The sequence below is a fragment of the Hemicordylus capensis genome, chromosome 1 (genome assembly GCF_027244095.1).
Source record: "Hemicordylus capensis ecotype Gifberg chromosome 1, rHemCap1.1.pri, whole genome shotgun sequence".
In the NCBI taxonomy this organism is placed as follows: domain Eukaryota; kingdom Metazoa; phylum Chordata; class Lepidosauria; order Squamata; family Cordylidae; genus Hemicordylus; species Hemicordylus capensis.
The window spans coordinates 274,778,037-274,787,110 of NC_069657.1; the positions used below are offsets into that span (position 1 = coordinate 274,778,037).

Genomic DNA, 9,074 nt, shown 5'->3' on the forward strand with positions numbered 1-9,074 from the left:
TGTCCAGAGCCTTTGGATGGGGCGGTTTATAAATGCAATAGATAAATAAATAATAAATAAATAATAAATGTGTGGTCTTCAAGATAGACCCTCATGCATCTGATCAACAGAGATGCCCGTGCTGTGTGTGAGGCTCATACCTGGAAACAAGCTTCAGGGGTTTTGTATATGCTCACCTCAAAGGAGAAGAAAGCCTTGCAAACTCCTGAATTCTTCTCCAGCACAGATTTAATCTAAGCTAGACAAGAATTCCCACCTTACTCCACCCCAAAGCCCCTCAGTTCCCCAAACCCCTTCCCTTAAACCATCACACTTACTGTGGTGAGTCAGTAGCAGCTATGGTGCTTTGGGGAGAGTAAGGAAGTAGGCCTATATTTTCTCGCTCTTTTCCTTCTCTTGCCTGCTGCCAGAGTGCTATAACGACAACAACAACAACCATGACACAGTGGCTGTTGGGAGTTGCAGTTTCTCAAGGGCTAATCTCTAAAGATGAGAGCTGGGGAAATTGAGGGCCTACATTTGGATTGGCTCGAAAAAACAAGCTGAGGTATTACTGTTTCCCCCCCCCCCCCCAAGCCAATTGATGTAAGCATAGGTCTCATTCATCTGTACTGATTAAATCTGTCAGCCAATACACTGTTTTTAAAAAGCTGGTTTTGGGTTTTTTAAAAAAATTGTGGTCCAAGGCAGAAACTCAAACACTCAAACACCTGAGGCCCAGAGCTGAAGGTCTTACTTTATTCTAATTCCTAGGGCTGCACAAGTTAAACTGTTTAAGATAAACAACTACCCTGACTTCAACGCAATTGACTTCAAGCAGAGCATCTGTATACAGGACTGAAGCTTAGCACTAAATCAGTTCATGCCTCCCAAGTCCCCTTTATGGTTTTGTGAGTATATTGTTTAAAAGTGACAGCATTTGACATTTCAGCATAGCAATAATTGAGTATTTAGGGGAAAATATTCCAAAACAGTAAACTCAGATCCTGTGCATCCTTTAAACCCCTAAAAAGCTCTCTCTTTTTACAAAGAATGACCCAGATTTTTATAATTGAGCAAGGTTTGAATGGGGTGTAGTCATCAATAGAGCTAACATAACTATCTGAAATATTTATAACATTTAAATGTCATACTAAAAAGAAAACCTGGGAAGGGACGCAAAATTCTATTTCACCTCCAACTGAATTCAACCAGGTTTACACATCACCTCTCATCTGTATGCATCTTTAGTCCGCATCTCTTCCTGACTGCAGTCCTGAAATGCACCCACTGAACCAACACTGCATCCCAGTCTAATTCATTTGAACACCTTTGACATATTACGGTTTCTTCTAAAAGCTGCCTTTGGTACCCATTAGTTCTGATATTTAAATGGCCCTCAGCTCCTCTGCCTGCAAAAGGGTCAGGTAGGTCACACTTCCGTGAGATTAGAAATTCCCTCAACAAGCCAAAGAAGGGAGAAGGGGTTTGTTATGACCGAGCTGAATCAGAAGTGTTGCACAATGAACACTGCAGGGAGGACACAGGTGAATGCAAATGCCTCTTTTGTCTTCTCTGTGTCACCAACTGAGTTCAATCTTGTTTGTTGCAAAGTGTGTTTAGGAAAAAGCACCGAGAAGAAAACTTCATCTGCTCTGCCTGGGCAAAACAGCATGCTGCTGCCGCCACCCCCCACCCCCACCCCGCCATCCCGTTATTTGCATTCCTATTCGACCCTCACCCACCCCCCTGCAATTCATAATCTTCCCAGTGTATCAGAACATGCTGTATAATAAGTGGTCAGGTGGCTTGACTATTGCACCACAGAGGAACCAGGAGGCTTTACACTCAGGGCTTCTGCCCTGAATCTGCTTCAAAAGAGAGTGTGTGTGTTCACACACCAGCCTAATTTACCTCAAAATCCCTTCGAGATTTTTGGACCCACTTCACACACAAGCTGGGCTTTGTGATGCGAATTCTAGCTTATCTCGACTTATCTCTGGGTTTTTAAAATGCTGGCTTTAAGCTACTTTTTCTGAAAATGGGAGAGGCACTGATGTAGAATCAGTAGCATGATAAGAGACATGTTCTCTTCAGAATTGCAGATCTATCTCTGTAGGGAGCTCTCTCCCTCCACTCCCATTGGCTAGAAGGAAAACACGGAGCATGCCATGTGAACTTGTTTCAAAAGAAAACCAAGAGCAGAGGTGAGGGGCCGCTTCCCTCAATGCCGCGAGTGTACTTCAAAGTGGCTTCGCTCAGTGTTTACCCTGAAGTCTGAAGCCAAGTGTGAATAACTCCCAGTACTCAATAAAATGCATATATTCCTGGTGTGCATGTGTTACCGGAGCCTGTGCCTGAGGTTGGTGAAGTGTTAGGCACCTTGCCCCCTCAGAAGCAAAAGTGGTTGTGAGTGACTGCCTTGAGAAAGTGTTCTTCAAGTTGAGAAATTTCCCACTCTTCAAGTCCTCCTTCCCTCCCATATCGCCCCTGAGTTCTATTAGCTCTGCCCTCCTAGCTGTCTGTTAACTGGCCTCTGAGTCTGTGAACATTCTGCACCATTGAGTTATATTGGGGCAGCTGGGAGAGATTGTCCCCTTAGAGTTTTTTCTTTTTCAGATGTCTGGGAAATCAATGTTATCTACAGGTTATCCTGGGTTACTAGTACCTCCCAGCTCTTTTGGAAACATATATATTTAGTCATTTTAGGAGTTCCTGTGTTTCCATTTCAGGAGCACTGTGAAAGGAGGCATGGCATTGTCAGTCACTGGTGGAATATGAGCTAACTCCTAATTTGGCAAAAAGGCACCTTTTTAAACATGATGATTCTCTTTATTTAGCAGGGGGAGAGCAACTGGCCCTATCCACCCCCAGCACAGTACCTCCAGTGACTGTTGCTGGTGTCTATCTTATGTTTATTTTTAGATTGTGAGCCCTTTGGGGACAGGGATCCATCTTAGTTATTTATTATTTCTCTGTGTAAATAGCTTTGGAAACTTCCGTTGAAAAGTGGTATATAAATATTTGTTGTTGTTTTTCTAAGGATGGGTCAATAGCTTGCTGACCCTGCTTTTTTGAGTGTAGCAATAAAAAGAACATATAATATATATAACATATATAACATAATAACATATATATAACATATATAACATAATATATAACATATAATACAATAAGCCTGTCATTAGCGCTGATGTTTAACTTTTCTTTTTAAAATAGAAGCTAGATCAGACTCTGCCCCCCGGATCAAGACTGTGGTGGAGGGGCAGCCACCCCTCCAACCCACCCCCAATCTGTGGCTCAGCTGATCCAGATGTTATTTTTAGCCTACTTTCCAGTAGGCTTATGAGATCATCCAGCATTCCATGTGTCCATGTGTGTGTCCCCCGCTATCAATTTTGCAACGCCTGGACCAATATGAACCAAATTGGGTACAGTTGTAGGGACACATAGGGACACATCAATGGCATAGGTTGTGATGATGTCATCCACCCCTGAGCCAAGATGGCAAATGTGAACATTTGAGGTGCAAGTGCATTAACTTGTGGACTCTCTAACTGATTTGAACCAAATGAGGTGCAGTTGTAATGAGTGACACACAGGGATACCTCAATGGCATAGTTTGTGATGATTTCATCCACCCCAAATTAAGATGGTAGACACATGAACATTTGAGGCACAAGTGGGCTAACTTGTGAACCGCTTAACCGATTTGAACCAAATTTGCTACAGCTGTATGGACACATAGGGATGCCCCAAAGGTGTAGTTTGTGATGATGTCTTCCACCTTATCCAGGATGGCGGATGTGTGAACTTTTGAGGAGCATATGCACTAACTTGAGGACTCTCTAACCGATTTAAACCAAATTTGGAACAGTTGTAGTGAGTGACACACAGGGTCACCTCGATGGTGTAGTTTGTAATGATGTCATCCACCCTGATCCAAGATGGCAGATGCATGAACATTTGAGGCATGAGAGATCTAACTTGTGGACCTTGATTTGAACCAAATTTAGTCCATTTGTAGAGACAGTGAAAGGAAAGTAGGCAGATTAGTTCTTACTAGAACAACTTGTTAACAGAAAGGTGAAGTCCATCAGAGCTAATGACAGGCTTAACATAACATGTAATTTGGTCCTGAGACATGGATACAAGAATGATGCTGCGGTGGGTGGGGCCATAGTGCAGTGGTGAAGGCTTTGCATGGAGAGGCTCCCAGATTCAATCCTTGGAATCTCCAGGTGATGCTGGGAGCAACGCCTGCCTGGAATCTTGAAGAGCTGCTGCCAGTCAGTGTAAACAATACTGAGCTATATGGACCAATGGCCTGACATGGAATAAGGCAACTTCCTATGTTCCTATGCTATGAGAGGGCGGAAACCTGAAGCGTTCTGCAGGCCAAGGGGAATAAGATCTTTTGAAATGAAAGGCATTGGTACACCACAGCCCTAAAGTATATAGTAAGTCCATATCCCCAGAAGATTCTGGGAACTGCACTGTTGTAAAAATGTCTAGGGAATCTCTACAAGAGAATTCTCAGCAGACCTTAGGAAGGCAAATACTCATGGCAACCAGGTTTCCAAGATGGTGTGTCAGATAATATTGCTGAGTGTTTAAATTTATTTGTTCTTCCCTCTGACATTCTTCTGTTTCAACAAAAGTGCTCAAAGTCGTTTAGGTAGCTAGATGAGATGGCTCCCTTTCTCAAAAGGGCTCACAGTCTAAAATGAAGCATAAGGAAGACACCAGCAACAACCACTGGAGTGATCCTCTGCTGGGGTTGGATAAGGCCAGTTGCTCTCTGCGCTGCTAGACCTATGAGAATCAGTACTTTGAAAGGTGCCTTTTTGCTTAGATTGCACATTGTTTGGATATCTGAGGGCAAATTTATGTCAGTTGTCATCAGTTTCAGCAGATGTTACAACCTGCATGGCTTGCACATGTACAAAACGACACCAACACATTTTAACCCCTGCTTTGTTGGCAGTGGCCTCTAGAGGGCCTGGCAGACACAGTGGTACATAGCATGAGATTATCATTTTAGCTTTTGCCTACTTTTTGCTCTGCGACCAGGACAGTATCTAAGGAAATGCTGAGCACACACAAAATGAGATAACTTAGAATGGCAGCCTCGGATTGTCATTATGTGCTTTGGGGGAATTAATTCCTTGCCCATACCCTGAGTGTGGTGGAGCAGGCATGTATCTTGACACCAGTGATTAACTCTGCAGATGCTATTGTCACACCCTTGACAGATCCAACAAGGAGCAGCAGAGATGCAGAAATTCCCATCTAGATCCACATCTGTTTTTAAAGCACACATATCGTAAAACACTCTCAAATGGTTTGGGTCACTGTCACTAATCAGGATGCTCACATATCCTATGTTAAATGCATTGCTACAATGTTAATGCCCACCAACTAGAAGAATTCACAACTGACATAGTGCAAAGACATATAAACAAAAACACTACATGTGTCAGTGGAACAGATATTTAGTATGCATTCTCTCTCTCTCTCTCTCTCTCTCTCACACACACACACACACACACACTTCTATATTTGTGTGTGTGTGTGTGTATAAACAGTTATACAGACGCATGCATCTTATTTTCATTAATGTAAGGAATGTTCTTCTCTTTTGTCAAGTTCTGGACATTATTTAAGGTATGATTTAAAGCTTTAATGTACATGTGATTCACTGATTCTGTGATCCTTTCACCACTTTGGGACAAGAAAGGATCACAGTAATCAGGTGAATCATGCATATATTTGTATACATCAATAACCAAAACACTTACGTTACTTGCACATTTCCCCAACATCTTGGTGTCACTGTACATAGGAGCTTACTGCTGGGCTGAATATCTGAGCCACGCATCATTATAAAACTAGGCCCAGAGCAAGGGGAGTATTCGTATCTGAGAAAGATCTTGGGTGAAGAGGGCTGCACCCACATCTTGTGATGGCCAAAGTGTTTCAAATATTGCACAGATGAGTTGTCCTCAGTTTTGCCTGCTGCTGTCCAGTTCTGTGATGTACAACAGTTACATGCAACAATTACTATGTTCTGCCTGCTCCATACGATTGTTACTGGCCTGCCAGTGAAGGCTCATGCAGATGTGTCAGCATCATCACAGGTTCCGGTGATGTCCTTATGCAATGGTTGCTGCATCCTGTCTCAACATTTCTTTGTCATGAAGTGCTTTGACTCTGGGCCCTTTCTTGCTTTACATTTGTACTCAGTTATCCATGCCCAACATCTAGTAAGAAGTAGGACTAAGTAGCAATTCATAGGATTAAGTCATAGGACTAAGTAGCAAATCAAAATGTAGGTAAATCAAGGAACAGCACTATATGTTTATTGCCCTGGCTTTTATGACCACAACATGCTTGTTATGAAGAGAGAGCATAACCGCCCTTCAGAATGTCTTGAATCAAGCTCAAAAAGTTTACTAATTCATAAGTAAGCTAACTGATATTCCAGAGCTGAAAGAAGCTTTGGGCTAGCCAGAATAAGAGGTACAAAATTGACGTTCTGAGCTGTTTAGGAAGGAGGACAGATTAAATCATCATAATAAATATGTTTGGTCAAACCTTAATCGCACATCTATGCACAATTTAAAAATGCAAGCTTTACAGAAATATCAGGATGTTTTCACATGGGTAGGATGACCCCCGACATGCAGCAAGACACAGAATTCTAGCCAATTTCTGACTCATCAAAAGAATATTCTTAAAAGTAATCTTGTTTTTAGTTAGGGTCATTAAGTAGTGGGTGAGTCAGCCCAAGTGTTTATTACTGGAATGAGCTTCCAGCTGTTGGCTCTTCTTTATACTTATGGGCATGAAATGAGAAAGAAATCTTTCAAGTTTAGTGAGGGCTAGGTTTTTCTTATGGTGAGGGGTACCAAAGCTAATAGAAGGAATATACAGGTAGCCCCATGCATTGTAGATGGAATTGAAAGCAATAATGTAAAACACAGCAATTTGTTCTGCCATTTTTCTCCCTTCCCAGGAGTTTGTAGTGAATCTGCTTGGATCTCTGAAAGATATTTATCTCTCTTTATAGAATAAAAAGATCTGATGAGCCAAAGAGCATTTGCATTAGAACTGGAATTTGGGGAATGCACAATCACACTAAAGTCAACAACTACAACAAAGAAACTATGATATACTTTAGATTAGCCCACCAGATTTGTGAGGCCTTTCTAGTGGGTATTATTTATGACTCTGGGAGAAAATGCTCAATTTAAATTAATCCAGGAGGATTACATTTGCCTAAGGGAATTTTCCAAGAGGGCATGGGCATGTTATTTTCTGAATGTTTATTGCCAAAATCCTGTGTTTCCTTATTATTTATTTAAGGCTTGATCCAGCCCAAGTTAAGCACTTTTAAGATGTATTGATTCCCCTTGGAATGTTAGGCATGTGCTTAAATCTTGCCAATTGAAATCAATAGGGCTTTCAAATGCTTAACTTGGGCGGGATCTTGCCCATTTTTTACAACCTTTCCCAAACTTGGACCATCCCCACCCTTCAATGCCCTAGTATTACAACTGTGACTAATGAGATGCTTAGCTTGCACTGGATTGTACCCTCCCACAATTTACATGCAGGCTCTCAACAGGTACAACACAGAATTTCATCCAGCTAGATAACATTTGACAGGACCCCCTCCCTGAGCAGTGACTCTCTCTGAGGGAGCAGATCATCATTAAACCCAGTCCTGGACCTAGATATTAGGGCAGAACTTAGAGCCCTGGCACTGGTGTCCCCTGAAACAGCAACTTTAGAGTCTGAGCCCTCTGGAACAGCACCTGCAGAACCCAAGCCTTCAAAGAGTCCCTCTTCCTACTCCTCTGGACTCTGTGATAGCTACATGCCAGGTTGGCAACAGGTTAGAATCAGATAGAAAGGAAGAGGAAGAGTGCCAGACTCCTAGTCAAAAGACTTCCCCTTTTAAGGCTTGCACTTTCCAGACAGGTAGATGGAGCTTGAGCTCAGAAGACCTCAGGCTACCTCCGATGGCTGTTGTGGATCAATATGTCCCATTGAGCTCTCCGTGGTGCTGCAACCTGACTCGCTTTGCCTCGCCTCTCCTCACCTCGCCTCGCCTCGCCTCATTGCCTTGCAGACCTTGTGGGCTCTTATCTGCGGGACAACATCATAATTTAACAGAGCTTTCATGCAACTGCATCTGTTTCTGCTAGAAATGGGAAAGAAATGTAGGCAATATTATTTTTAGCTGTCGGCAAGTGGATAATCTATTTTGCCAAAAATTAAGGCGGGGCGGGGGGACTTCAAGACTAAATAAAGGATTGCATAGCAGTAAACAAGACATAGGATATTGGATTCAGAACACCATCTAAATGTTGCTCTTTCTTCAGCTCATTTATGTGAGTAAATATTCATCTCTACTTATGAATACCACTTGATAAAAATACTTTCAGTGTTACCACTACAGATGCAAATGTATGGCAATTCATTTCCTTGGTGACGTTGTTAAAATACTGACTATCTCCTCCTCTTTGATGTTTTTCAGACTCAAAGCATATTCCAATGTACTCATGTGGTGTGATTTAATTAAAGTATGTACTGAAAGAATTTTGTACGTTGCCGGTGTATGTGATCAAAATATTTATAGACTGATTAGCAGTTTTTTGAATGCTTTGTTGATAATAGCCAAGGCTGCTTTTGTCAAGCCCTTTCCAAGACTCTGATCCAAAGCCTAATTGAGTGCTGCCTCTAGGTCAGAAGAACCTGGACAATGTTAGGGAAAGCGAAAATATTTTGTCACTTTAAATGGCTGATCATGACTTGAGCTTTCTCAGGTAAGAGACTGCAGCACCAGACATGTGAAGTGAACTAAGAAGATGATATTGCACACACAGGCACACTGGAGCATAAATCATGAGACCTGAAGGAAATGAGAATACAAAATTGAACAAAATGGAATCTGTTCATCCAGAGAATGGTCTGATGGACTTAGAATTTACCTAAATGGAAGAATGCTTGGGAACCATGTTCAAGCTGCTGTGAGGCCCTTAGACGAAAAACAAGGCACAGTGACTGACATCCTGACTAATGTTGTG

General features: G+C 42.1%; 1 long non-coding RNA gene across 1 annotated transcript; it reads left to right on the top strand.

The window, feature by feature from the left end:
• The first annotated feature begins 340 nt into the window (after positions 1 to 340).
• LOC128347518 (uncharacterized) lies at positions 341 to 8,586 on the top strand. Its single transcript, XR_008317583.1, has 2 exons — positions 341 to 547; positions 7,962 to 8,586. It is a non-coding gene; the product is annotated as an uncharacterized LOC128347518 (long non-coding RNA).
• Positions 8,587 to 9,074: the final 488 nt, after the last annotated feature.